General features: G+C 43.9%; 1 protein-coding gene across 6 annotated transcripts in view; it reads left to right on the top strand.

The window, feature by feature from the left end:
* MDM4 (MDM4 regulator of p53) overlaps positions 1-27959 on the top strand; it is a 554746-nt gene that overhangs the window by 89485 nt on the left and 437302 nt on the right. The gene's annotated exons all lie outside the window — the stretch shown is intronic.

Genomic DNA, 27959 nt, shown 5'->3' with positions numbered 1-27959 from the left:
GGAGATAAATCTAAAGATCAGAAGTCTTCACAAGGGCCCCAAAAATCTGCATCTGGTGGGGAGTCACAATCTGCAAAGGGAAGAGGCCAAAAGAAGCCCTGGTGCAAATTCTGTAAACAGAAAGGGCACTGGACTTCTGACTGTACAAAGTCCAAAGACCAAACCACCACCACTCCAGCCCCTAAGGCAACTGTTCCCCCCTAGTGCAGCAAGTGGTGGAGGTAATACTCAGAATAAGGGTGTAGTAGGGTTGACCCTGGGTTCTGATGTGGACTCTGGCCTAGTCAGAGTACCAACACAGGCAATGCTAGTTTGTGAGGGAGACCTTGATATGTCCTTCCTAGTGAGCCCCAGTAATCTGGGCAAATACAAACAGCAGCCTATCATAAATGGCAAACAGGCTTTGGCATTTAGGGACACAGGTGCTAGTGTCACCATGGTGGCAGAGGACCTAGTGGACCCTACACAGATCATCCTGGGTGAAATGTACCAGGTAACCAATGCAAGCAACACCAGGACCAACCATAGCCTGGCAGTTGTGAATTTCTCCTGGGGAGGGGTAACTGGCCTAAAAAAGGTAGTAGTCAGTGCAGACCTCCCTGTCGAATGTTTGTTGGGCAATGATCTAGAGGCTTCAGCCTGGTCTGAAGTAGAATTATGGACTCATGCTGAGATGTTGGGCATACCTGCAGAGGTATTTGCTGTGACCAGGTCACAAGCCAAAATGCATTAATCTGAACCAGCTCTGGAACCTGAAACTATGGACCAGGTGCTACCCAAGAGGAAGAGCAGTAGGGTTAAGGCTGGGCCTTCCCCTCTGTCTCAGATCTCAGATTCCCCTCCTGAGGGAGGAGAAGCAGAGCCTGTAGAAGGAACTGCCCCAGAGGAACTTGAGCCTGGTCAGGTTGAGTTCTTGGGGGCAGGGGGCCCTTCCAGGGAAGATCTGAGCAAAGAGCAACAGTGCTGCTCCACTCTTGAACCCCTCAGACAGCTGGCTGCTGCTGAGGCTGCTGGGAGTGCTAGTGGGTCCCATAAGGTTTATTGGGATGAGGGGCTCCTATATTCTGAGGCTAGAGATCCTACCCCTGGAGCCACCAGGAGGCTGGTAATTCCTCAGAAGTTTAGGGGGTACCTCTTGACCCTAGCACATGATATCCCATTAGCAGGACACTTGGGCCAAAACAAGACCTGGGACAGGCTTGTACCACATTTTCATTGGCCACACATGTCTGAAGACACAAAGGAGTTTTGTCACTCCTGTGTCACTTGTCAAGGCAGTGGCAAGACAGGTGGCACCACAAAGGCCCCCCTGATACCACTACCTGTGGTGGGGGTTCCCTTTGAAAGGGTAGGGATTGACATTGTTGGTCCCCTTGACCCACCAACAGCATCTGGGCACAGATTTATACTGGTGGTAGTGGATCATGCCACCAGGTATCCAGAAGCTATACCCCTAATGACTACCACAGCTCCTGTGGTAGCAAGAGCCCTCATTGGAGTTTTCTCCAGAGTGGGTTTCCCAAAGGAGGTCATCTCTGACAGAGGTTCTAACTTTATGTCAGGATATCTAACTGCAATGTGGAAGGAGTGTGGTGTAAACTACAAATTCACTACTCCCTATCACCCACAATGCAATGGGTTAGTTGAGAGATTCAACAAAACCCTAAAGGGAATGATTAAAGGACTCCCAGAGAAGCTTAGGCGAAAATGGGACCTTTTACTTCCCTGCCTTCTGTTTGCATACAGGGAGGTTCCTCAGAAGGGGTTTGGCTACAGCCCTTTTGAACTTCTTTTTGGGCACCCTGTTAGAGGACCATTATGTCTGGTGAAGGAGGGATGGGAGTTACCTCTCAAACCTCCCAAACAAGATGTAGTGGACTATGTACTATGTACTGTAGTAAATGAGGAAATTAGGAAACTTCATAGCAAGTTTCCCAAGATGGCCACCAGAGACAAAAGAGCCCAAATGTAGCCCAAATATCACCCAGATGTAGCCCAAGTATAGCCCAATGACAGAATGTCAGAGTGTTCTTAAGAACAACTAGAGCGCTTACTGTCTTACTTATGACAAAAGTATGGCACACCTGAAGCCATCTTGATTAGAATAAACTGGTAACACTTAAAACATTTAATTTAAAAAGGAACACGAGGGGGTTCATTTTGCCATAGAAGTTATGATTAGTGCTGAAGAAAGAAAAATTAGGGCACATTTTGAGTGACTTCTCAAATCCTCTTCTATTTCATAAAAAAAATCTGACATGCAGACTGAAACATGCACTTTGAATACCAGCAGCAGACTTCCCTGGTGAGCAGTAGCGTTACTACAGTGATCTAATAAGCAACTAGAGTGCTAACATTCTGAATTTATGGCAAATGTGTGACACATCTGAATGCCTTCTTGATGGAACCAAAGTAAAAAACTGGAAGTATTTCCTACTGAGGATACTGCAGGGAATTAGGAAACTTCATAACAAATAAATCTCCCAAGATGGCCACCAGAGGCAAAAGAGCCCAAATGCAGCACAAATATCACCCAGATGTAGCCCACATGGAGCCCAATGACAGAAGTGTGCAAAACACTTATTTTTTGTGTATTTGCAGTTTTATATAGTGCAGACTTGTCAGGTATTGGAGTGCTTTACATGAGCATTGGTTACATCACACAAGATCAAATTCATTTTGGTTGTAGGCATGGGGAGATTAAGTGATTTGACCAGAATCACAGAATGTTGAGCTGAAGCAGAAACTCCAACCTGGTTCCCCAGTTGCAAAGTCTGCAGCTCTGGAAGTAACACCACATCCTCTCCCCTAGGTGCAACATTTAATCAAGTGGTCAACTGGATAAAACATAAAGATTACAAATAATGTAAAAGTTCTTTGTCGCTATTTGAAAACTCAGAAAATATGTCCTCATTTTAGTTTTTTAGAGCACTAACCATAATTTTGATGCAAATAAGACCCTCTCATATATGTAATTTCTAAAGGAAATACTCTAGGTATTACAGTTTTGAATACATCAAGATGACGTCAGGCGTTCCACACTTTTGTAATAAATATAGAATGTTAGCAATCTAGTTGTTCATTGGGATACTGTTGAGAGGCGGAGGCCAGGGGCACGGACTCTGAAAATTGAAGACAGGTAGGAGAGTGCAGAGGCAACAATTTTACCACACTGGGCGGGCAGGAAGGGCAGTGGCAGCACAACAGACTATGGAGGGCAGTGGAAAGGGGGGCAGGGGCAACAAACCAACAATACAGGACTGGCAAGAGAGGCTGTGGCAATGTAATAGACCATTGTGGGCAGAAGGAAGAGGCAGTGGTAGTACAACCATACATGCCAACAGATCCGTTTCAGCCAGGAAACGTCCAATGTTTTTAAGCTCAAATGGGCTTTATTTGATCTGTCTCCTGTCTACAATCTCCTCTTTTTCAATGCAACTCAAAGGGGAAAATCAATACCCCAGTTTGTTTTCAAAATCTCCCTCTTACCAAGTTCAAAATGTTCGCAAGTATGGTACATTGGATCATGGTAAGCAGGAGGAATTGGGGTAGGGACATGGACTCGGATATCAGAGGACAGGAGGGACATGGAGAGGTGCACCAAACTGACCCTACAGGGCAGGCATCAGGGTTTTCAGCAGCACAATACACCACACAGCGCATGCGGACCGGAGTGCAGCACAACAATCCATAGAAAGCAATAGGGAGGGGACAGGACCATGCACATGTACAACAGAGAATAGAGGGGAAAGAGGCAATGGTAGCTAGCTGACCATAATGGACAGACAGGAGAGAAAGCTGCAGCATAACAGACCATAAAGGGCAGGAGGGACGGATCAGGGGCATTACAATGGAACAGACAAGCCAGGAGGGAGGGAATAGGGGTCTGCACATGGAAACAGAGGGCTGGAGGCAGGGCAGGAGCAGCAAGATGACCATGGAGGTCAGGCAGGATGGGCACTAGAAACAAGACACACCATGGAGAGCAACAATGAGACTATGATGGCATACACACAGACCATGGAGGGAAGATGGTAGGGGCAGCTGGGGGCCTCACAACAGACCGCGCGGGGCAGGCAGGAGGAGCAGTTGCAGCACAACAGACCAGGGAGGGCAGAAGGGTGTGGCAGTAAAATGGACCATGGAGGACAGGAGGAAGGGGACAGGGGCATGGCATGTGGACAGGCAGGCTGGAGGTGGCAGGGACAGGTTAAAGTCATCTGACAATGCTAGGCAGGTGGGAGGGGAGTGGCAGCTCAACAGAACACTCAGAGTAGATATGAGTGGCAGGTCCATGGTGGTCAAAAAGGATGGAGCAGGGGCATGCACAAAGACATCGGAGGGCAGGGGGAAGGAGAATAGGGGCAGCAAGCTAAGCACAGAGGCTAAGCAGGAGATCAATGATGGACCATAGAATTGGGCAATGGGGGGCAGGAGGAGTGGACTGGTACATCATGCTAAATGGAGGGCAGTGGCAGCACATCAGACCATGCATGGCAGGAGGGAGGAGGCTAGTCCATGGATTCAGACAACAGAGGATAGGGAGGAGGTGGCTGGGGCAGCAAGCTAACTGTTCAGAGAAGGTGGGTATTAGGAACTTTATTGTTTTTAAAATGTGTGTCTGTGCGAACTACTTAAAATATGAACAAGTATGCAGCATAATCTCACTTTTATTCAGGAAGAAGAGGACGTTTGTGACTGTGACTCAGGGCTCACTTGGCAGAAACACCCCCTGACCCATCGCAAAATGTAATGCCCGTGAAAAGGGTAGGTGGACGCAGTGTTATATAGAACATAGTCCTGAGAGCACGATTGAAAATTAAAACTAGATATAGTATATGGTATAAACTATGCTCCAAAAAGTGTGATATAAGATGAACCGGGGCATGAAATATAATATGCAATACATTGTGCGCAATGACAGATTTATTGGAGAGCGCGAGATAGCACAGGCACTAGCGCGTACTATGCGATATGCGCCTTGGAGTGTAATATGCACAGGACAGTGTTGTGTAACCTAACTAGTCTCTAAAGTTGGAATATAAAATATGTGCTGGGGAGTGTAACGTTGTATATGCACTGTGACAAAGATATGGATCCCAGATTGTAATATGTATGGCATAGCGCTGTGCGTTATAACCTAGGCATCGAGGAAGGCACGTTAGATGGGGCAATATAACCCGTGCGAAGGCAAGTGTGGCATGACATATTCACGGGGTGGTGTTACAGTGCACATGGGCTAGAGAGTGTCATAGCATACGCACTAGCTAGTGGAATACAACACAGAGGTGTGTGGCACTCGGCGGGCACTGGTGGGTGTAACACAGCATTGGGCTCACCCCGGAGCACGCTGTGACTCTCAAGTGAGGTTCGTCTCCTTTCCAGAGAGTAAAATAAAAAGTATTACACATCCGGCGGTGGATGTGTATTTTATTAACTGTGAGGGGGGTTTCTTGCATAGTTTGGTCGAATTTTTGTCGAATCCCCTTTGAATGGCTTGGTGTGCGTGTATATTAAATGTGCCCGTCAATAGCTACCCATGTTTGTATAAATAAACGACAAGGGTGTCTACTTGGAGAGTACCCACCGGCGGGGGCGCCGGGATTAGGCACGGTAGGGCGTCAGACACGTCAGAGCTTCACTAGCGGTGTAAATACATTCCATGTGGATTCATTCTATGCATAGTCGCCTTTTAATGAATATCACACAAATCGTCATGGTGATGGGTACATACGGTTTGTCCAGCATGTCTTAGGTGTTTCTATAAATATATATTTTTTTTAAATAACAAAAAGCAAAGGCCGGCCCCGGGGGATGGGGTCCCCGGGGCCATAAGTGGCCTGAGGAGGGGAGCAACGCAGCCCCCTCTTAAAGAATTCAAAAACAAAAAAGGAAATGACCCTGGGATATGGGTCCCCGGGGCCGATTAAGGCCTTGGGAGGGCCAAATTAATTTTTTTCAACAAAAAAAATTAGGGTGCAGGCCCTGGGGGATGGGGTCCCCAGGGTCAGTAAATTATAAAAAGAAGGGGGGCCACACAGCCCTCCTTCTTAAAAAAATAAAAAAAATAAAAGACCGGCATCGCGCCGGAGTCCACGCCCCCTCCTTGCAGCACTCTGCAAACGCGCCCCTTGGCCAGTTGTAAGTTGGGGAATTAATTCCCCTTCAATTCTGAGGGTCCCAGAGGGCCAACTAGCCCAACAGGTATCTCCAGTATGCGCCAGGGAGCTGCGTTGCAGACAGGTGTTCTGAGGCCATGGCCCTTTTTATACCTCTATGCAACGCAGCTCTGTGGCGCTTACTAGAGGTACCTAGTGGTCTAGTTGGAACCTAGGGACCCTTAGGATTCAAGGGGACTTAATCTCTCAACTTAGAACGGCCACAGGGCGCGTTTACACAGTGGGGAAGTGAGGGGACGGGGCCTGAGGTAACGTGTGCAAACACGCCCTGTGGCACGTTTTAAGAGGTAGTTTTAATCCCCTGCCCTATTATATACTAGGGGCTTACAGAGGAAGTCATGCTGATCACAGGGGGACCCCAACACATAGTGTTCCCTAGTGTATGTAGGTGTTTTCACTGTATTCTGAGTGTCTTTTAACATAGCACTGGCTCTAGGACTGGTTAGTCAGACTCCGTTACCACCAGTATCCGTCTGAAAAAGTTGAGGGTACAGGATGATTTTGCAACAAGGCTTCTTTCTGCTCTTCTGTTTGTTCTTTCTGCACGTTATCCTTCTTCCTGCACTTTTCTTAGTCTTTGAGGACTTCTGTTGCTTCTTTCTGCATTTCTTTTTTTTCTTTCTGTGCGTTTTTTTTTCTTTCTTCACATGTCCTATATCTGTAGGCATAGTTAGAAATTAGCATTTAAAAAACCTTTGAAATTCACTGAAAAAACCATAGGTTTCAGGCACGTTATAGTTAGAAATTAGCATTTAAAAAACCTTAGAAATTCACTGAAGAAACCATAGGTTTCAGGGGCGTTATAGTTAGCTGGACTTTTCACTCGTATAAAACCATTGAAATTCCCCCGTTGTAGTTAGTTCAGCCAACTATAACTCGCGCGCCCGCAATGCACTGCTGATGACGTCACATATTACATCACTCATGACATGGTCAGTGACATTATTGTTGGGTTCAGATTTTACACACACAAAACCATAGAAATTCAGCAGTGACAGTTCCTTGAGGTAACTATAACTCGTGCCCTAAGGTAACTATAACTTGTGCCTCCGCAGTGATATTATCAATGATGTCATAGAAGATGTCATGACTGATGTAATTTCTGGGATAATTAGCAGTGCATAACAAGGGCACGAGTTATAGTTCCCTTATGCCCCAATACTCTGCGGCCCGAGCCTCCAGCTGGAGCCGGCATTGCTCCCACCTGCAGGGAGAAGCTAAAAATGCTTCTCCCTGCAGGCGGAAGCAATGATTTCATCTAGTTTCCTACCTGTTTCAGTGCGGCAGGGAAACAGATCAAAAGTCTGCTCCCAGTGAGCAGGAGCATTTTTCATGCTCCCGACCTCTGGGAGCGGACTTTGTGTTTGCACAGCTAGTTTAATACGAGGCCCCCTAAGAGACACAGCTAGAGCAATGCACTGGCAGACATTTACTGTAACTCAAGGACTACGGCGAAACACAGATAAGGCAACAAAAGGCCTACTAGGAGACACAGCTAGTGTAGTACTCGAGGAGACCAACCTAGAGCAATACAATGCATCCATACTGACAACACTAAAAACAATATGCTGAGTAGAGCTATTGTAAACAAAATCTACAGGGAAACACAACAAGTGCAATACAACGGGTCTTATGATATCTGGCGGTTGGGATAGTCGCCCTCTATCACGGCGGTCAGGAGACTGATCGACAAGCAGGCGGGGGTCCGACTGCCCAAATACGATAGGTAAGTGCTTTTTTACACAGCGGCTTTTGCTGCGGCCCAGGAAAAGGGCCGCAGTGTAAAACCAGCATTGGCATAGCCAATAGGTCTCGCCTTTGGGACCCTGTAAGTATTTAGCCATGCAACAGTTGATGTTGTTGCACCAAGGATATTGTGCTGGATAACTAAACACTTATAAGGTCCCAAAGACGAGACCTATTGGCCATGCCAATGCTTGTTTTTGTTTCTCAGCCTCTGCTTGAGGAATCACCCTGAAACTTTCCAACCAGCAGCTCAAGTGAGTGGCAAACTAGTTTTGAAAATGTTGTGAAGATTTGTCAAACAGCGGTTAACCTCTTCAGTGCCCATGACGAGATAGTCTCGTCATGGAGCACGGTCGCGCTGTGCCCATGACGAGACTATCTCGTCATGAACCCCACCCACTAATACAACGCCTGGCACAGGAGGGGGAAAGGGCGTGGCACAGAAGGGGTTAAGTTAATATCAAAACAAACCACGCTTTTCTTATTTATGTAGGTTTCTTTCTTCCTTTCTTTCTTTCATAGCAATGGTGGCATGCTGTAGTTGTTGAAAGCGTGTTGTGCCACCATTGCTACAAAAGTCAATAAATGGAAAAATAAAGGGGAACGTAAGCCGCATTTCTTTTCCATTTATTTACTTTTATACCTGTCACGACACACCACGCTTTCTTTTAAACATATTAAGCTAAAGCACGGCATGCCGCGATTGCTGCAATATTAAATACATAAAAAACAAATACAGAGGCCACAAACTTTTTTTTTTTTATTTATTGGCTTTTGTAGCAGTGTCGGCACGCCGCTCTTGAAACATCTAAATTTAAAGCGTGGCATGCCACCATTGCTACAAAAGTCAATAAATGACTAAACAAAACCAGGCGGATGCCACATTTAGTTCCCATTTGCAAAGCCAGTAGCTCTCCATTTAACTAATGCGAGACCTATTGGATTGCAAAATGCTTGTTCAAACCTGCAATTTCCTCAGACACGTTGCAGGGTTGATTATCTTGGCTGTACTATGCATGGGAACATTGGAGTCGGACAGGATGAAATTCCATGGTACAGGCATGCATTGTGTATTCTCGCTCTTTCATGTTGTCTTTAACCCCTTGTGTGCCACGCCCTTTCCCCGCCCTGTGCCGGCCGTTGCATTAGCGGGCGGGGTTCATGACGAGCTGGACTCGTCATGGGCACAGCGCAACCGCGGCCCATGACGAGTCCAGCTCGTCATGGGCACACAAGGGGTTAATCAGTCTCTAGCTCCCTTCATGTAGAAGCCATTAAGTCTCCGTTTATTCCATCTCTAGTGATTCAATCCAAATTGGACATTAAAACGGTAAAAAGAAACCATCAAGCATGAATTTCTGCTAGCAGATTGTGAATCCAGAACTGCTATTTCTTTTACATTGAAGAATGCATATTAAATGATTAAATGTAGAAGGGGACCACGTTCCACGACGTATGCATAATTTTCTCTGCGCTCATTTGGCACTTAAGCGATATTTCGACAGATAAGGTGTTGTTGAAGCTGGACAGTTGCCACCTTCTCTCCCGGTGCTTAAGTTTGATTTACTTTTGTCTGTATTAGTGCTCCATTGGATTTTCTCATTAGGTAATATGGTTATTAAATGCCTTTGAGAGTTATTACGGTTGGAACAGAGTCAGTCTATGACTCCACCCCTTCTGCTCATTTGAGAATATATCCAATTTCTCTGACTTGTTTGTCTCCAATGTTGGATTTGCCACAATGGTAGATGATCATTTCTGGGCTGATGGAGATGAAATTTGTGTATAATTTAAGTGATACCTGAGTACATTTGGATAGGTTTGGTCGTCTTTGTCAGGTTCAGAAACGTAGAAGAATGTGTATAGCACAAATTTTTTTTACTTTTTGTGGGTGACGATTGAATTTGAGGGCCCTTATTTTATACTTGTAACTTGAATCGATACAGTGCATCTAAATGGGCAATATGGCCGATACGAATGAGGATTTCTCCGGCAGGCCATAGTGGATGCTGTTTCTCAGCTCTGGTATGTAGCTGATATGAGCTCTGGTTGCTCTTGCATGCTCATGGTTGTTATTGGGCAAGGCTCCTGTATGTCTCTTGTCTGCAGGCAGACTTGCTTATTTTACGCAAGTCCTTGGTTTACGTGCAGAAGTGGATTTTAACGTCCCCCCTGATCTGCTGGCAACCCTGGTTTGATCCAGAACGGGTAGCCTAGACCTGGCATGACTTGCTGGTTAGTGTGGTTCGCTCCAGCTGCTACTCGGACTGACTTTCGCTGGTAGGGTTTGTGTTGGCAATTGTGGGACCTGCGCTGTCAAGAGCAGCATGTAAACGGGCTGGTTAGGCTGGCCTTTGCCTCCTGCAGGTACTGTCTTATACCAGCAATGCTGCTTGAATGAGTTTATGCCAGAGTGAAGTTATTTTACCAGCTCTTGTACATGGCAGAGGTGGTGAGTGTGGAATGTATTGGGTAGCATGGGCCATCCCATGTTTACTTTGCACCTGGCGGAGGCGGGCTGTAATGCCTAACAGTCAGGATGGGTGTCTTGTATGGGTTATGGGCGCATTTAGGAGTGCCCTGTGTTAATGCTGTCAGTATTTATAGCTCCGTGCCTTTGGACCCACCTAATTAAGGTATCCCAGGTGGTGATAGTGCTGCGTCCAAATTAATATCCTGTGAAACTCGCTGAGTAGGTTTATGCAGCGAGTTCTGCCCCCCCAGTGGCACTAAAGAAAACTGTCCTGGTCCTTTGAAGACACTAAAGCAAAGAAGTACGACCTTCGTAATTCACTCTTTGCATCTCTAAGGTAGTACCGGGATTTTCTCAGTTGGATATTTTACTAAGAAAGCCATAACAGGTTTACAGAAAACCATCCATTCTTCCCCAGTCAGTGTGTCAACATCTGGACATCGAGGATTGAATTTAGAATTTTCCATTTGTCTCTAGTCTTAAGGTTGTTCCAGTTTGTTTTTAACACGCTTTTGGCTCTGGTTCTAGTTCTGCACTTCAGAAATATTAAAATTCTGTTCATTGAGTTAACCTTGGAGTACATAATCAACACCTAGTTTGTAAGCGGACACACATTGTGAGAATAGGTTTTTTAAATCATATTTTTGGAATTTGTGGCCAGTCTAAATTTTGTCAGCTCTGCACTGACCCTATGGGACTAGTCCAGATCGGGCCTTTAGCAGGATTTACGATCACTCACAGCCAAGGAGAGAACTGATCTAGTAATTTAAGAAAAGGTGAATTAGCTGGAAGGAGGGCGACTATCTAGACACAGATAGGCTCATTGGCTTATCCTTTAGGAATATTCTGATACAGAAATTTCTTTTTATGAGATTTTTTTGTTCTGAGGAGGTAACAAATTGGGGCGTGGCCTCGAGGATGGTTTTCTCACTTCATCGCCTAGAATGGGATCTAGTGACATTTGAGATAAGGATGATCTCAATCCAGGCGTTGCCTGTATCAGGGAGTCCAATAATTGTGTGACATATGTGTCACTTTGAGAAGAGACCAATCTATTTGTGGCCTTAAACTCCTCTTTATTGAGGGATTCAAGTTTTGGCCTTGTTGTATCACAAGAAAGGGAGCCCGTCTAGCGGTGTCCTTTAGAACCAATACAGCCGTGCCTTAAGGGGAGATTATTTCACGTTATTGGTGCAAATGCAGCTTTTGCATTTGGGATGGGAGTGGTGGGAGTTCAAATACATGGAATGAAACCATGTAATTGCTCTGCAAATCGCTTGGAGCAGGCAGCAAATCCAGTTGTGGACTCTTCAAGGACCAGTGCTGCAAATGTGTGTGCCCCAGATTTATCCAGGAGCTGTTCTTGAGCAACATCTGTGCCAATCCCAGTAATTTTTTCATAATAGTATCCTGTCTTTGGGATACAGACAGCTGTTCACTAGAATACATTCACTGTTTTGCTGGGAATAGCATCCGCAATCCGCAGGTCCAATTCATATTTTCAGCCTAGCAGCCCTTCAGCTGCCCTTACCTTGGTTAGAAGCAGCTGGAGCTTAGCGCCTACACAATGGAGGGAAACTAGGATACACCATGGTGCCTTTGATGTGTTCCAAGAGGTTACATAAGATTTGACGGTGGTTTCTTTATTCCTAACATTCTAAACTCCATGTCGGTGCATGCTCTGTGACCATGTCCTGTATATCTAGGGGTGTGTGGTTGTGTGTATGCACACTTATAAGTATAGCACTGTACACAGAGTTTGTTGATACCTACAGGGTGTGGAATTTGGTAAAATACCTACTTGTCCATGGGGCAGGTTGTTTCCTAAATCTACTTGTACTGTAAATAAAAATCCACTTGTCCCTTAGGTGCCATGTAGTGCGGCGACATATTATGGCAGCAGTCTCATTTAAATAAGAGCTCTGATATAGCCTCTCTGATTATGCCAGGGCTCCTACCATAGTAGTGTTTACATATTTGCAATCCCTTTGTTTCCGCAGATCAACATACTGGGGCTGAAGGTAGTTGTAAGAAATAGTTCCAGAGTTAGAATGCCCTGTTGAGTCTGGGCAAACCTACTAACTTGCATGTTTTGAGGGTTTTCAACAACTCTTCTCAATACTGAGAAATCTTTCAGAGTTGGGGGGGGGGGGGGGGGGGAGTGGTTGGGAGAAGTGAACTTGCAAACACTCAGATTTCCGCATGAGCATATCTACACATGCATATTTGCTCATGCTAAAATGCAGTTCACAGATATTTTCTAGGGGTACTATTACTTGTCCTACTTCTGTAAATTCTTGGGAATTCACGAAAGCCGTATAGCTGCACTTAATGCAAGGACATATACCATGGGTGCACTTTTGAGGCTTTCTTTAAAAATTGTGCCCCTAATTTGGTCTGGCGCTGAACGTGACCTTTTGTGTTAATTAAAATTCTGTCTCCCTCTCTCGCTGTATCGGCTTGCTTCACTGTGAATGACAGCATTCTGCTCTTTCACTAGGAGAATATCAGCACACAAAGTAGTTTTGTTCGGTGCCAGTAACTACTGTGGCAGTGTGTTCTTTTTGAGACCAAAAACAATTTTTGCTGTTGCCAATTTTTGTCAATATGGTGATGGTCTGGCAGCTCCCACACCAATAAGGTTTTACAGAAACCATGCCAAAACAAGTCACACATTGACAAAACTAAAAAGCCGATCACCAATTTCAGACCCACTGGCTTTGCCAATGCTTGTTTATTTTTGTTTCCCATAATCTTATTGAAACAGGTTACACTGATTCTCCATTATGAATAATTTTGGGAAATATTTGCATGCATTAACACATGTTACTAAATGATGATGCAAGGAAATGCTACCTGAAATTCTACAGTATTTTATCTGTTTTTTCCAGTTTTTTTATTTTTTTTAAACATTTTATTTTGAAAGCAAAGGATCGTCAATTTTGCTTTCAAGCTTCTGAAAATATTTACATCAAATCAGAGCGCATTCTGGAAGCATTATACATAGCCTCATATTGCTAAACCTTGAAAACGTGTGTACACATTTTTATACTGAAACCACTGACAGCAGTGCAGTCAGAGCTTACAACATTTACTTAGAGCGCTCACCCTAATAATAAAGACTTTTAATTAATGAAACATTAATACAAGTTTGAACAGCATTAACATATGGACAAAAAATATTACCTTAACTACAGACAGTGCCCTTCCCTGATCCATTATGTGGTACTGCAAACCGGCAGCCAAAGGGTTTGTGCTGCAGGGGGTTGGGCCTACTTGTCCCAAGGACAAAATACACATGACAACTTGTTGCCCTATACCCAAAACCATATGTTCTGGGTGTGGGCTATAGGAATCCCACATCACTGTACCTACTAATGTTTAGAACTTCCCATCAGAACCGATTTTATCATATCTGAAGCTTTGCAGCTTTTCAACCCATCTCTTACTGAAACTTAAGTCTTCCATTAGTCTTTATCTAAGTGGTTGTATTGCTTATTCAGCTATTTAGCTGCAATTGCACTTTGAGATCTGCACAAGGATCTCCGCAGCAAATTTAATCCAATAAGCTATTACATATGAAGTCTACACTTGACAGCCTATGACCTGAAACTGCCACTTTAGCACAGTGCTATTTTAATATGCTTCAAGCCTGTGACAAGCGATGGCACATGTATCTCTCTAGCAAGTACATTAGCTATCTGAGTTTAATTACTGCTGTTATGCCATGAAACTTATTGGATACACGGATCTCTGCAGCATATGCTCTGGTCCCAGTGCCTTTGGTGGGCAGGTCCTGCCCATGGTCTCTAGCAAAGTGTTGTGACCGTTTCCTAATGGGCTCTCTGTACTTGGCTGTCAACCCCCTTAAAGAACTTCAAAAACCCTGTGTGCCAGGCTTTGAAGGATGTTTTTGCTGACCTATGCGAAGGGGATAACCAGTAATCCAGAGGTCCATGAGACCTAAGAACAAGAGTCAGTAACCGGTGCGCAAGAAGGATCAAGAACATCAGGACCAGGAAGATCATGAATACCCAGAGGACTAGGACCAATACGATCAAAAGGATCAGAGGACTAGGGAAACTAGGACAAGGGCGACAGGACAAGAAAGATAAGGATCCTAGGACAGAACCATCAGTACCAAGTCCAGTAGCATGACCAGAAGGACCAACTACAAGTTCCATATCTGGAAGAAGACCGTAACCAGAAAGACCAAAACTAAAAATACCAGAACCTGGAGGATGAAGAACTGGAAGATCGGGACTAGGGGAACCAAGAGACAGACCAGGACCAGGATGAGGATTTGAAGGGTCGGTGATGGGGGTAAAAACAACTAGGAACACAAGGATCAGTACCTTAAGAAACTAGGCCAAGACCCATGGGAGGACCAGGAGTATGATGGTGGTTAGGATGTCTGGGACCAGGACAGCACAGGACTAGGACCCAGGAGAGAACCTTGACTAGGAGAAAAGTCAGGAGGAGAAGAACTATTAGTAGAAGGATGGCCAGGAGCAGAGGAACAAAGACAACTGGGCCAGAATGAGGAGGAAGAGTATCATTAGAAGAGAAAGAGTTGACCAGTGACTCTGCTATCGTAAAATGGCTTTTGTGAATGGCAAAGTAAACCAGAACAGCTTCATTATCACATATTTTCTTGTCAGTTTCTTTAGAGGCATATTTTGTAAAAACATAACGTAAAGGCAAACTGTGGAACCAAATGTATGGGATTCCACTATAAACCTTTTCCATTTCTGGCACTGTCAATTATGTACCAAATAGAAGCATGTCAGCTTTGGCCTCAAGGAGAGCACATGTTGTTCTAAGGGGAACCAGTCCAGCTTATTAACAAAAAACCTATCCGGATCGGGCTATTGTCAGTCTCGAGGCACTGATCACTTTTGTTTCCACTGGTTGTTGTGGTCTATGGCTGGGGGAGGTGTGAAGGGTCAAGTTTATGGATGAAAAATATAAGCATGTGTGAGAGATAGGGCAGTGTAGTTGAGCAGAGTCTATTGGTGCACAATGAAAAATATAGAGATTCAATTCCACCCATTAGTTGAGTGGTGTGCTATTTCTGATGTGTTCATTCTGTTGTCTTTGATGCTGTAATTGCTGTTCCTGGTCTTTCATCAATTTGTTAAGGCATGCCGTTCCCGCTATCATTAGGATAATTGCCCTACAGTGCTGTCTTTCTACCAGTTGCTCTGTTTATATCCACTCTTTGCCCTCTGCGATAGGTTACCAAACACTTTGGAATAGTTTAATTATGAAACCGCCTCCTGCAAGGACTGCTTTTAGCAGGAATTTACACTGTGCACAATTCCACAATCCTAAAAAGAAATTTGAACCATCTTAGGCACTGTTTCTGTGCCTGAGTAAAAGGTAAAACATGCCATGGCATTTCTGTAGTGCAAATTTTGCTGAGAGCATCGGGCCTCTGTACATGGTAATTCAGAGAAACTGTTGGGAGAAAAGGGACTTTGTATGAGTGCAGATGTTTTTGAATCGGTGGATATTTTTACAAATCGATCACTGGATGTGTTTAGTGTATTTAGAATCCAGGGATCCCCCATTGCCGAGTGTCAATAGTAATTTACTCTGCTGTATGTAGATATTAAATTGCTTAACACAACGCTTAGGAACACCCAGACATGGCTGGCAGAGAATCATCTCAAATTGAACGCTCTAAAAACCGAATTCCTCCTAATAGCTCCACCCGCCAATGTCCCCATAATGCAAGACTGGATCAAACATCTTACTGCATTCAACGTCCATCCCACCATTGTGGACTCAGCAAAATCATTGGGTATAACCCTTGACTGCAACCTCAATATGCAGAAACACATTAGCAACGCAACAAAGGGAGCAAACTTCCAGATAAACACAATGAGGAAGTTGAAACCCTTCCTGCCAATTAATGACTTCAAGCTGGCAGTTCAAGCTCTAGTTCTCCCTCGTGTGGATTATGGAATTGTCTCTCTCTGTGGCCTTCCAAAAGCTACAACAGCACCCCTAAGAGCCTCAATAAATGCTGCAGCGAGACTGGCTCGAAAAGAAGTTCCCACATCTCCCCAGACTTAAAATCCCTGAATTGGCTACCATTTGAAGTCAGAATTCACCTGAAAATAGCGTGCATGATGCACAAGGCCATACATCACAATGCACCCAGCTATCTGACACAGAAACTGACGATCTCTGGTGGTAGAAGAGCCACAAGAAGTGTGGAAAACCTACTACTGAAACCGCAAAGATTCAACAAGAAGAAAACATATACAATCCTTCTCAGGGATGGCGCCCAGGATATGGAATGCACTACCCCCAGAAACCAGATTGAACTCCTCCACTGCATCTTTCAAAAAGGAAGTAAAATCGATTCTCGTGGCAAAATTCACCTGAGCATAGACTAATGAAATTCTGAGAACATTCGTACCCTCACAAGTAATCTTTATTAGAACATTGGAATGTTGGGGGCCCCATTGAAGACAATGGAGCGCTCCGGGCTTATAATGGCTGGTATAAGCCCGGAGCGCCAACATTCCAATGTGTCTTTGTTTACAGCTCTGGCTGCGAACAAAGACTTCAGGGAGCCGGAGGGGATTTGAATCCCCTCGCGCTCCCTGAAGGCTTCGTTTTGTTAGAACATTCTGCCTTCTAGTGGCAGAATGTTCTAATAGCCTTATAGCCCTTCGTAGCAGGGCTATACCGGCTGTTAATGGCCCGCTGCTGTTGTTAAAGTCCCTCGCCTTCGGCTCGGGCCTTTAACGCTGCAGCGGGCCATTAACAGCCGGTATAGCCCGCTACGGCGGGCTATAAGGCTATATTATGACAAGGGCCCAACTAGACAACCCAGTCATTATATTTGCCATTGTCATGACTCAACGGGACTTTCCTGTTTTGTACCCTACTGCTTTACTTTGCACAAGATGTTATGTATACTTGATTTACCTGCATTTATTTGTTGTATAATTTAACCTCACTTATTGTAAAGCGCTCTGATATCCACAAGGGTCTTGTTCGCGCTCTATAAAACTTTATAAATAAATAAATATTGGACCCCTAGGAATTGATATATTGGTTGTTTTGAAACTTCTGCCCTGAGTAGTCTGTGAAGGTGGGACTCTGTGCTTTTGCTATGTGCTGCCTTTTGGGGACCAGGTGCTGTGATACCGAATGTCGTACTTTGTCTGGGTAATGTAATTCTGGAGGCTGTTTGAGGTGGTCGTTCCCACCACCAGCCCAAAGCCTTACTGATGCCCCCATGAGCAAGTTTTCTTCCCCCAGGCCCACCTGAACCCGTCAAATATGGGTACTCCAGAGGCAAAAAATAAATCTACCTACATTAAAAAAAACACTTTCATAGGTTCCATTTAGAAGCAAGAATATAATCCTGTTTTGGGTGAATCTTACTGTTCCCTCTCGGCAAATGCTGGTGGATAGTAAGATTACTTTTAGTTCTTACCGTATGACCGCAACCCACCTGACTGGGAAACTGACGAGGCCTTTATTATCACAGGACACTGGGTTGATTGGCTAGAATGTTTCTGACCGGGTCAATAATAGGTTACCGAAGGGATGTAAAAGGCAGAGTAAAGCAAAGCCTGAACTTTCATAGATGCTCCTGAACAAGGTTTTTACATGTTCAGTGTTTACAATATCTTGCAAGAATGCCTCACTGAAGCATTTGAGATAGGATCCTTGCTAGTCTTCCAGGAGTGTGATTGCATGCAAATAGAACCATGTGGGGTGGGAGAAAAGAGACTTCTGCTGTATCAAATATGGAGTAAGAATTAAAAGAGTATTTATAAATTCTGAGAACTGTACCATTTTTTTAACCTTTTTGCTGGGCTTTATAGATGGTTTGGATTTTAAGATTTGCATCTAAGTTGTTATAATAATGGAACTCAAAAACCAGTCTGAAAGAAATCAGGACTTTATTATAAATGTTCAGCCATAAGTGAAGAGCACCGTTTTGCTTTTTAAGGTCTAGCTGACAGCGCAGCTTTTGCCAGACAATTATGTGGGTGTCACCAGAAGGGCTTTGGCTCCTCCTGTATTTTGGGAGCCACAAGCACATGTTTTGATTGGACAAGAGTTGTGTACTTTCACAAAAAAGTGCTTGCCCTCCAGACAGCTTTGATAATTTCATTTATCCAGCTGCTTGAGCTTGAACTTTCAGGGTCACACGTATGACATTCCAATGCCATTAAAGTGTGTTAGATAACTATATAATGCATTTTGTTTGTCTCCGGCAGCAGCCCAGATGGAAAGAGGACAGTCATTAACCTACATGGATTTTTAGGTCTGGCTTGACAGTGCAACTGTCACCTGATCATTTTTTTTTTTGTTTGAAATGCTTTATTTGAGAAAATTAGGAAAAGCAAAGAGATACCGACCAATACAAATAATAGTATCAATCTTGAACTAAAAGAACAATAGGTCAATACCATCTAACAAAAGAAGCAAAAAAAAAGCATTTTATAAACTTTTATAGGTAAGAAGAGAACGGAGAGAGAAGAAAAAGAGGGGAAAAGCAAAAGAAAAAGAAAAGGATACATTATAGAGGGAATAGGAAGAGAGTAGGGCAAATAGAATAGGGAGATTAGAAAATCAGAAATAAATTAACATTTGATTGTAGGAGAAATAGGTAAAATTAAAAAGTATAAGGAGGAGGACAGAGCAAAAGTCACTCATGGAGGTTTAAAGTTCTCAGAGAATAAATGTGAGATACGTTTCAAAGCCATGCGATCAAGGTATGTGGCGAGGGGCAACCAAAATAAATCTCTATTAAGAGTGGGAGTGGAGGAGGCAGCAAAGCGCACATCAAGCCTATGATGGTGACAAAGAGAGTTCCACCAGCATTGTATAGAAAGTTTGTTGAGATTTTTCCAGTTAAAAGATATGTGTTGGAAAGCCAGAGCAAGCGTAAGATCTAATAGGCCAGAGGAGCTTGAGGTAATACCCAAGGAATCAGAAAGGCTACCTAAAAAGAGAAGAGGAATAGAGTAAGGAATAGATATAGAAAATAGGCGAGAGATATAGGACCAAACCTCACCCCACAGCGTACAGCGTAACAACAGGAGGGCAGAGAAAGACAAGGTGAAGAAGGTCAGCGTCAGGGGAACCACATGTCCAACACTTAATCTTTAACAAGAGAAAAGCGAGAAATAGAAATTGGAGAAAGATACAATCTATGATATAGAAAAAACATAGATTGGGTCAGGGAAGCAGAGCGAGAAATTTTTAAAGCTCTGGACCAAATTTTATCCCAAAGGGCAACAGACCAATCACATCCCAGATCTAACTCCCAAGCACATTCCAATTTAGATTTAGGACGACTCGGATAAGGGGAAGAGAAAAATTTATAAATAAGAGAAGCTTTGGGAAGGGTAAACAAAATTTGAAGAAGAGGGGGTTGGGATATAGGGGATGGTGACGAAGGAAGGGAATAGTAAACATCAAGAATAAGAGCCATGAGAACAGTGAATTTGTGCAAAAAGCATTGAGGACAATGGAATAAGAGTCGAAATCGGGGAAATGAGCACGAGAGAAGTCCATCAAAGAGTTGTTTAACCCATACAAGACCTTTTGATCTCCAAGAAGTCCAACAAATAGGTCGATTATTTAGGAGGATGAGTGAGTTATACCAAATAGGGGACTCTAAAAAGGATTCACGAGTAGTCGGAGTAGACGGACCAAAGAGTGAAGAAGAGAAGAAGTATATCTAAATAAGGGAGGAGAAGTAGAAGAGTTCTTGGCAGAGAAATGTATGACCTTAAGGAGAGAAAACGGAGAGAGTAACGAACGTTCAATAGAGAGCCAAAGAGGAGCAAAAGGAGAAGGCTGTGAGGTAAGTCAACTAGAGGCTTGACGGAGAGAAAAGGATTTATGATAGAGACGGAAGTCTGGGAAATTGACTCCACCATTCGACTTTGGTTTTCGAAGAGCAGCTAAAGCAACCCTGGATTTTTTTTGATTCCATTGGAACCTGGAAAGACAAGAGTCAATGCGTTTAAAATAAATATCAGGAATGCGCACGGGAAGCATGGAAAAAATATATATATGAATGGGGGATATCATCATTTTAATCGAATCAAGCCGATCCCACCATGAAAGATAAAGAGGATTCCAAGAGGATAATAGCTTATCAATACGGGAGAGAACAATAGACATATTCAGCTGAATGGATGAGGAGATAGAGTTAGAAAACCATATTCCGAGATATTTAATTTTTGAAGAATTCCATGCAAAACCAGTAGAGGAAAACTGATGAGGAAGACAGAATTTTGTGAGAGGGAGAATCTCTGTTTTATCAGAATTAATCCTATAACCAGAGACTTGTCAAAAGGAATTAAATTCAAATAATAAGGCGGGAATAGATTTTTCAGGAGCAGAAATAAATAAAAGAATATCATCTGCATAAGCAGAGAGTTTCAAGTGAATCTTGCCATACGGAAAACCAGAAATAGATAAATTATTCCGGATAGATGTAAGAAATGGTTCAAGAGCGAGAACAAAAAGAAGTGGAGATAAAGGACAGCCTTGACGAACACCACGCTGGAGAGAAAAATAAGGGGATAAATGACCGTTGACTAGAACCAGACGCTTTGGGGGCTGAATAAAGTAAAGAAATGAGAGAGATGAAATTAGGACCAAAGCCATGCCAGCGCAAAGCAGCGAACAGAAAGGACCAATCTACTCTGTCAAATGCCTTCTCAGCATCGACAGAAATAGCAGCTAGAGGGATGGAAAGGGAAGCGACACTATTTAAAACATTAAGGAAAAGGCGAGAGTTGTCCGAGGTAAGTCTGCCTTTAACAAAACCACACTGTTCCTTACCAATGAGATGGGGCATAAGAGGATCTAAACGTAAAGCGAGCAGTTTAGCAAATAATTTATAGTCCACATTAACTAAAGATATCGGTTGGTAATTCTTACAGAATTGGGGGTCACGACCTTCCTTGGGGATAAGGCAGATCGTAGCCTCATGGAAAGTACCAGCCGCAGTGCCGGAAAGAAAGGAGGATTGGAAGAGTGTCAGAAGTTTAGGAAGTAAAAGATCAGAGAAATGCATGTAGAATTCAACAGAGAAGCCATCAGGTCCCGGCGCTTTGCCGTTAGTAAGAGTCTTTAAGGCGCTATCAAGTTCAGTGATGGAGAGATCATGCTCTAGGTCACGAAAATTGAGATGGGAGGTGGAGGGGGTAGGGAGCCCTTCAAAGTAGGACTGAAGAAGAGAAGTAGAAGGAGGAGATTCAGGTGTATAAAGGGATTGATAGAAAAGCTGGAATTGGGTAAGTATATCCTGTTCTTTGTGTAAAAGTAGGTTGTCTGTAGAGTAAATAGAATCTATAGAAGTACGCTTCTTACGAGATTTGAGATAGCTAGCTAAAAGTTTACCCGATTTATTGCGACCTCCATAATAACGAGCACTGCTCCGAAGTAAGATTGAAGAGGCATTGTCAGTAGAAGTTTTATTAAAATCAAGTTTGGCACGTATAAGGTCTGGTTAAACAGAATTGTTAGAGGAAGTAAAAAATGTGTGCTCTAAGGATTTAATATGAGCCAACAAGTCTTTCTGTTTATTAAGAAAGTGCTTCTTTTTTTTGGAGACAAAGTCAATTACGAAACCACGTGCGGTTGCCTTAAAAGTATCCCAGATAATATGGGGAGCCAAAGAGGGGTCAGAGTTAAGTAGAAAGAATTCCTTAGCGAAGGAAAGAAAAGAAGACGAGAAAAGAGGGTCTGTAAGAAGAGTTATTAAATCGCCAGCGAGAAGACTTGGGATGTGGAGGAAGAAGATCAAGGATCGTGACAATAGGGGCATGGTCTGAAATAACAATGGGTTCGATAGAAGAAGATAGGAGGTGCTGGGAAAGGGGTTGAGAAAGAAAAATGTAGTCAAGACGAGAAAGAGAGGCATGAGGAGGTGAGAAGAAAGAGTAGTCTAAGGTGTCAGGATGTGAAAGTTTCCATGAGTCAATGAAGTGTGATTGAGAAATGGTGTCAAGAAATTGTTTGTGATTTGTGAGGTATAAAGCGAACAGAAGATTTGCGATCAAGAAACGGATCAACAATCTGATTACAATCGCCTCCTAAAATGAACAAGGTATCTCTGTGCTGAAAACATTTCGAGGTAATTAGAGGCCAAAAATTACAATCAGGGTGAGTAGGGCCATAAACATTGAAAACAGTTAAAGAAACAGCATTGATTAATAGCTTAGCTAGTACCCATCGGCCTTCAGTATCGGAATCTTGAGAAACAACCTTACATTTTAGTTTCTTGTGACATAAAATAGCAACACCATTCTTTTTATTAGATGATGGAGAGAATAAGACCGTACCCACCCAGCCTCTTTTCAACTTAAGCGATTCAGCTTCAGTTAGATGCGTTTCTTGTAAAAGGACTAAATCAGGATTATAAGAAGCTAGGTGGGAAAGGATTCTCTGTCGCTTAATCTGGTAAATAAAACCTTTTACATTCCATGAAATAACTTTGAAAGTAAAAACAGTAAAATTGTAAGCAAAAAAGAAAAGCCATAAAAACAGGAGAGAAGAAAAGAATGCCAATTAATACATGAGAAAAAAGAGCGAGAAAGAAAAGAATCGAAAGTTACATTCAAAAGGGGATAAGGAGAAAGATAAAGCAGTAGTCCAAACAGAGGAGAAATAGAAATAAATAACAGGGGAAACAAAAGAAAAGGGAAAGAAGAGAAAGGGCAAGAAAAAAAGTATAAGAAAAGACAGTACATATCCAAAAAGGACGACTGAAAGAAACATACCTGAAGAGGATATTGGGGTAGTGGAAGGATTCGACAAGAGTGACCTCCCAAAGCCAGGAGGACAAGCTGCACCAGGACGGAATGTGAATAAGACGAACCATATGGGACGAAAAGGAATACAGCAATCAGTCTAAGAAGAAAGAAGATAATGCAATCCATTATACAAACAATTCTACAGAACAAAATAGAGATACAAAATACATAAGGAAGGGATCACAGTCCAAAAACTGATTAAGAACTACAACAACAGTGACAAACCAATGACAATACAAGAATATCATCCGGAAAACCTAGAAGAAAAGAAAGTGAGTAATCAACCATTAGCAGTATTGGAGGTATCCATGCCAGCATTAGTTTGGATATGAATGAAGTTTTTGAGTTCGGCAGGATCTTGAAAGGTCCAGGTATGATTTTGATGAGTCACCTTGAAAAGACAAGGATGGAATAAACCATATCTAGCACCAAGAGAGCGTAGAGGAGCCCGAAGATTCAAAAACTCTTTCCTTCTTGCAGCAGTAGCTTTAGAGACATCCTGAGATAGAAATACCCTCTGGCCCATCCAGGAGACTTGGCGTTTAGATCGAGCAGCAGAAAGGACCAGAAGGAGATCAGTAAACTTCAGAAAAAGAATTATGACACCTCTTGGTTTAGTTGAAGATGAAGAACGAGGACCAAGTCTGTGGGCTCTCTGAATGCTTAGTGAAGTAGTGGTAGGAATGTCCAAAAGTTTCAGAAGAAAAGAGGAGAAAAATGCGACAGGGTCTTCACCCTCCAAAGACTCTGGCAGACCATAAATACGTAGATTGTTCGTCCTGTTTCTGTTTTCCAAGTCCTCAGTATGTTGTTGCAGCGAGAGAACAGTCTTTTCCAGCGAGGAAATGCGTTGAGAGTTAGTGTGAATTTCCGTAACCTGCTGTTCCATGGAGGATACACGGGTGTCCATAGTTGCCCATTTTGCTTCAAAAAGCTGCATCTTCGTGTTGGTCTCCTCCACAAACGGGCGCAAAGCGCGTATCTCCTCCAGTAGTAACTCCATAGATATAAGAGATGGCGGCTTATCAGGAGGAGGGGAGTCCTGCTTCAAGCGTTTAGACGATGTAATAGAGGAAGAGGCTTTGTTTAGGGCAGGTTGTGGTGGAGAGGAACGAGTGGAAGCTGCTGCCGCCATTTGATCTGAGGGAAAAGAGTGGTCCGCTGGTGAAGAAGAGGAGGGCGTAGAAGAGGTCTTTGAGGGCACAAAGACAATCTTTGGATTACGTAGTTTGCCCATATAGACCTGAGCGCGCAAAAAAAAAAAAATAGGAGGAGCAAAGACAAAATTCACAGGTACGTCGTGCCCAAAACAAGAGTTCCGGGATGGTCATAAATGTTCAATAATGCTCAATAGTGTTCGATAAAGGAGTGCGGAAAACAGCAAAAACAACAAAAGAATATCCTGAGGCAATAGCTGTCCAGGTACCAAAGCTTGCCCCAGTCGACGATGAAATCTGTCTGTGAGAAAAGCAAGGTGACCTGAGGGCAACTGTGGTTAGTGAATGGTAATTGTCGATTGATGAATAGAGATTCACCCCTTTAACCCAGCCTCAAAAGCTGCGTAATCACAATAGTAGTAGCAGGCAGTGACTCAACTATGCTCTGTAGTGTAAACCAAAAGGGCAAAAACCTTAGGAACAGTGCCGGGTCTGTTGTGGAAAGTAGAAAGACAAAAACCATTCCTGACGCCTCATTAATGGTTAGTGAGAGATACTGCACTAAGAGAGCATTCATGAGGTAGTTACTGCTTAATATAGATGAATGTGCTAGGGCGCTTCTATTTGAACATGAAGAGAAGTATTGGGGCAGGAACAGCAAACAAGCAAGGGGGGAGCCATCAAGCGCTGACAAATTTTCACATTTTAAGAGGAGATGTGCACAGACCAGCCTCGCGCGAGAGCGTCGCGGCAGTCTCAAAATGGCGGTCGCGCTGAGGGACTTGCAGATTGTGCCGAAAACGGGGCATTTTGCGGAAAAAATCGAGCCTGGCGGTCACATTCGTGTTGTATGACGTTCCGATCCCTGGGACAGGAGGCAATTCACTGAAACGGCTGGAAAAACAGTGATATTTGAAGAGGAGTCCGTCGCAGCGCAGCGGAGCTCCGAGGTCAGGCGGCCATCTTGCTCGGCGTCCAAACCACGCCCCCCGTCACCTGATCTTTTAACCATCAGCAAAATTATTCTACAGTTCTTTGCTTCCACACAATTATCCATTCCTGTATTATGTCTGATCGAGAAATCTAGCCGCAGATTCCTTAACTTTTGAATCCTCCCCAGACGTTCGACTGGATCTGCACATTTTTCAGCAGTACTTTTGTGCGCCGGGGACAGCGCCCTACGACTCCGTGATGGCGGCGGCTCTGGTTGTAACATCAGTGGAGTCATACAAGTCCCCTCTGGCACATGGAAATCAGTTTCTTCTTTTCTGCTCTGCAATGTGGATCCAGAGAAGCGGTTCCTTAGGCTGTCTTTTTCTGGCCTACTTCAACTGTTTTCTCGGTGGGAACAATGTGTCTTTCACAATGTTATTGGACTTTAAGCCTTGTAGATCCTGCACTCTACAAACGTCGGTTACAGAACTGCATACCATTTGTATGCGGTGTTTGGGTGAACACCTCGACTCCGAGGAATGCGGTTCCTGCCAGAGACTGAAGCCAAAGAACGACGTATGCTTGTGGCACGGCTGTTGCGGTCCTCTAAGCCTTCACGGCTTTTGTCATCTTCTGATGCGGGGGTCCATTCGCTAGGCCGTTCAAGGGCCTGGAGCAGTTCTCCAGGACATTCTACTTTAGAAATGTCCATGGGTAAGCGCAGGCATTTGAAGTCGCAGCACCCCAGACTTCACGGCTTAGAGATTCCGTCTCCCACGGCTCCTCCCGCTCGCTAGTTGAGGAGACTGTTTGCGATTCTGTCGCGTCTTTCTGGGAGCCTGGGCATCGTTGGCCCAGATGAGGTAGTATTATAACTCTGTACATCTCATCTTTGGGTACCCACCTCCCACTGGAAAGCCCAGGGGCCCCAAGGAGGTGTGGGGAGGCATGCCGGTGGGTTCGTCCTCGGTGTCGGTTGGGTCATTTGAGTCTTTGGGTTAGTGTCCGCTGACTCTGCTACTGCGCCTGTACACAGCCCTACTGGGACCACACCTTCGGCGTCTGTTATCGATAACGCAGACTCCAGCACTGACATCCGTGGTACTGATCGAAGTCTCTCCTCCTCCTTTTGATGTTGAAGTGTTGCCTTCTCGATGTTGATCGGAGTCTGGTGTGGAGTCGGTAGAGCAAATTGGGGGAAATATGGCATTTTTACTATCTTCTCTGGGACAGAATTCCGGGAGTCGCCTTGTGGCCTGTGATTCAAGTGAGTCTGGACCTTTTCATCCCATTTCTGAAACTATTTCGTGGTAAGTGGAAGAGAGTTGAATATCTGCACTTGGTAAGGCTAGTGGGCTGGAGTCTTCCCCAGCCTGGAGGCTACTTTCACCTCCTAGTCTCGCTACTGAGGCAAGTTCCTTCTTCGCAGATCTGTTGAGTAGAGGGGCTGCAGGTTTGGACTTGTCACTGCCTACAGTGGAGATGTTCACAGACCCTCTGATGTTCTTTATCAAGGACAGTCTGGGGAAGAGCCTGTTTTTCCATACAGTGAGGTCCTGTTCGACTTATTGTTGAGTACTTGGGCCAAGCCTTACACGCGGGACTTGGTGGACCTCGCTATATCTCCTAGGCATCTGTCAGCTTCAGGAGATCCAGTTTTCCTCCTCAGACATCCTACCACTCGTAGCTTGGTAGTTCAGGCGGCTACAGCCTTTCAAGATATTGATTCTTCACCTAAGACTCCATTAAACAGGGACTCTAGGAGTCAAGATACATGTGGCAAACACATCTTTGCTTCTGCTAGTTCTATTTTTTTTTTGTTTAAATATCTTTATTGTTTTTTTTCTGATTTTATCGTTTCTTATATCACATTACATTGCAGGAGAATTGAAAATAGTATCCAAACATATATGGTACAAATAAAGGATAACATTATGAATGTCAACAATGTGATATAATAGTGGGGATACTAACCACAGTCGCATATACATGCTTCTCCAAAGGGTTCTTGCTCTTGGATCACTGTGTGCTATTTCTCATGCGCAGTGTTACATCACAGTTCTTAATTTGCATTCAAGGTCATCCGCGGCTTGTTTTAACACCTCCGGTTGAGGCCATTCTATCGGTGTCTGGCATGCATGTCATTAACGCATACAAATAGTCATAAGGCATAATCATTGCAACACTGCAGTGAGGGAATTGTGTGAAGAAAAGAGAAGAAAACACTGAAAAGTGCCAATAATACATATTTTCTCTTATTTACAAAAAACTAAACAATATAATAAATAAACTGCCATCAAAAAGATACAAATATATTAAATATAACATGACTAGGTACGAAAATGCCTATTCGGAGTCTTACAACATGGTGGCCCGCCAGGGTGGGGTCGAGATCAATACGTGTGGTAAAGATTGGTACTGCGTTAGTGATTGGTCAGGTTAGTCTTCCATAACGGACTAGGACAATACTCGGACTTCCGATACTACGCGCTCCTGAGTGTGACTACCACATCTATCTTAGCTCAGAATCTCTAGTGCATTTACTGCGAATCAGCAGACTGGGTAGCATTACCCTCTTCTGTACCGCCGTGTTTAAAGGCAGTGAGTAGTGTGTCCCAATATTGCGCTATGGGGTACTTGCAGAGCCCCGCTGTTTCCT

This window comes from Triturus cristatus, chromosome 1_1 (genome assembly GCF_964204655.1).
Source record: "Triturus cristatus chromosome 1_1, aTriCri1.1, whole genome shotgun sequence".
Lineage (NCBI taxonomy): Eukaryota > Metazoa > Chordata > Amphibia > Caudata > Salamandridae > Triturus > Triturus cristatus.
Note: the sequence above shows the minus strand (reverse complement) of the source record. Positions and strands in the feature narration are given on the sequence as shown.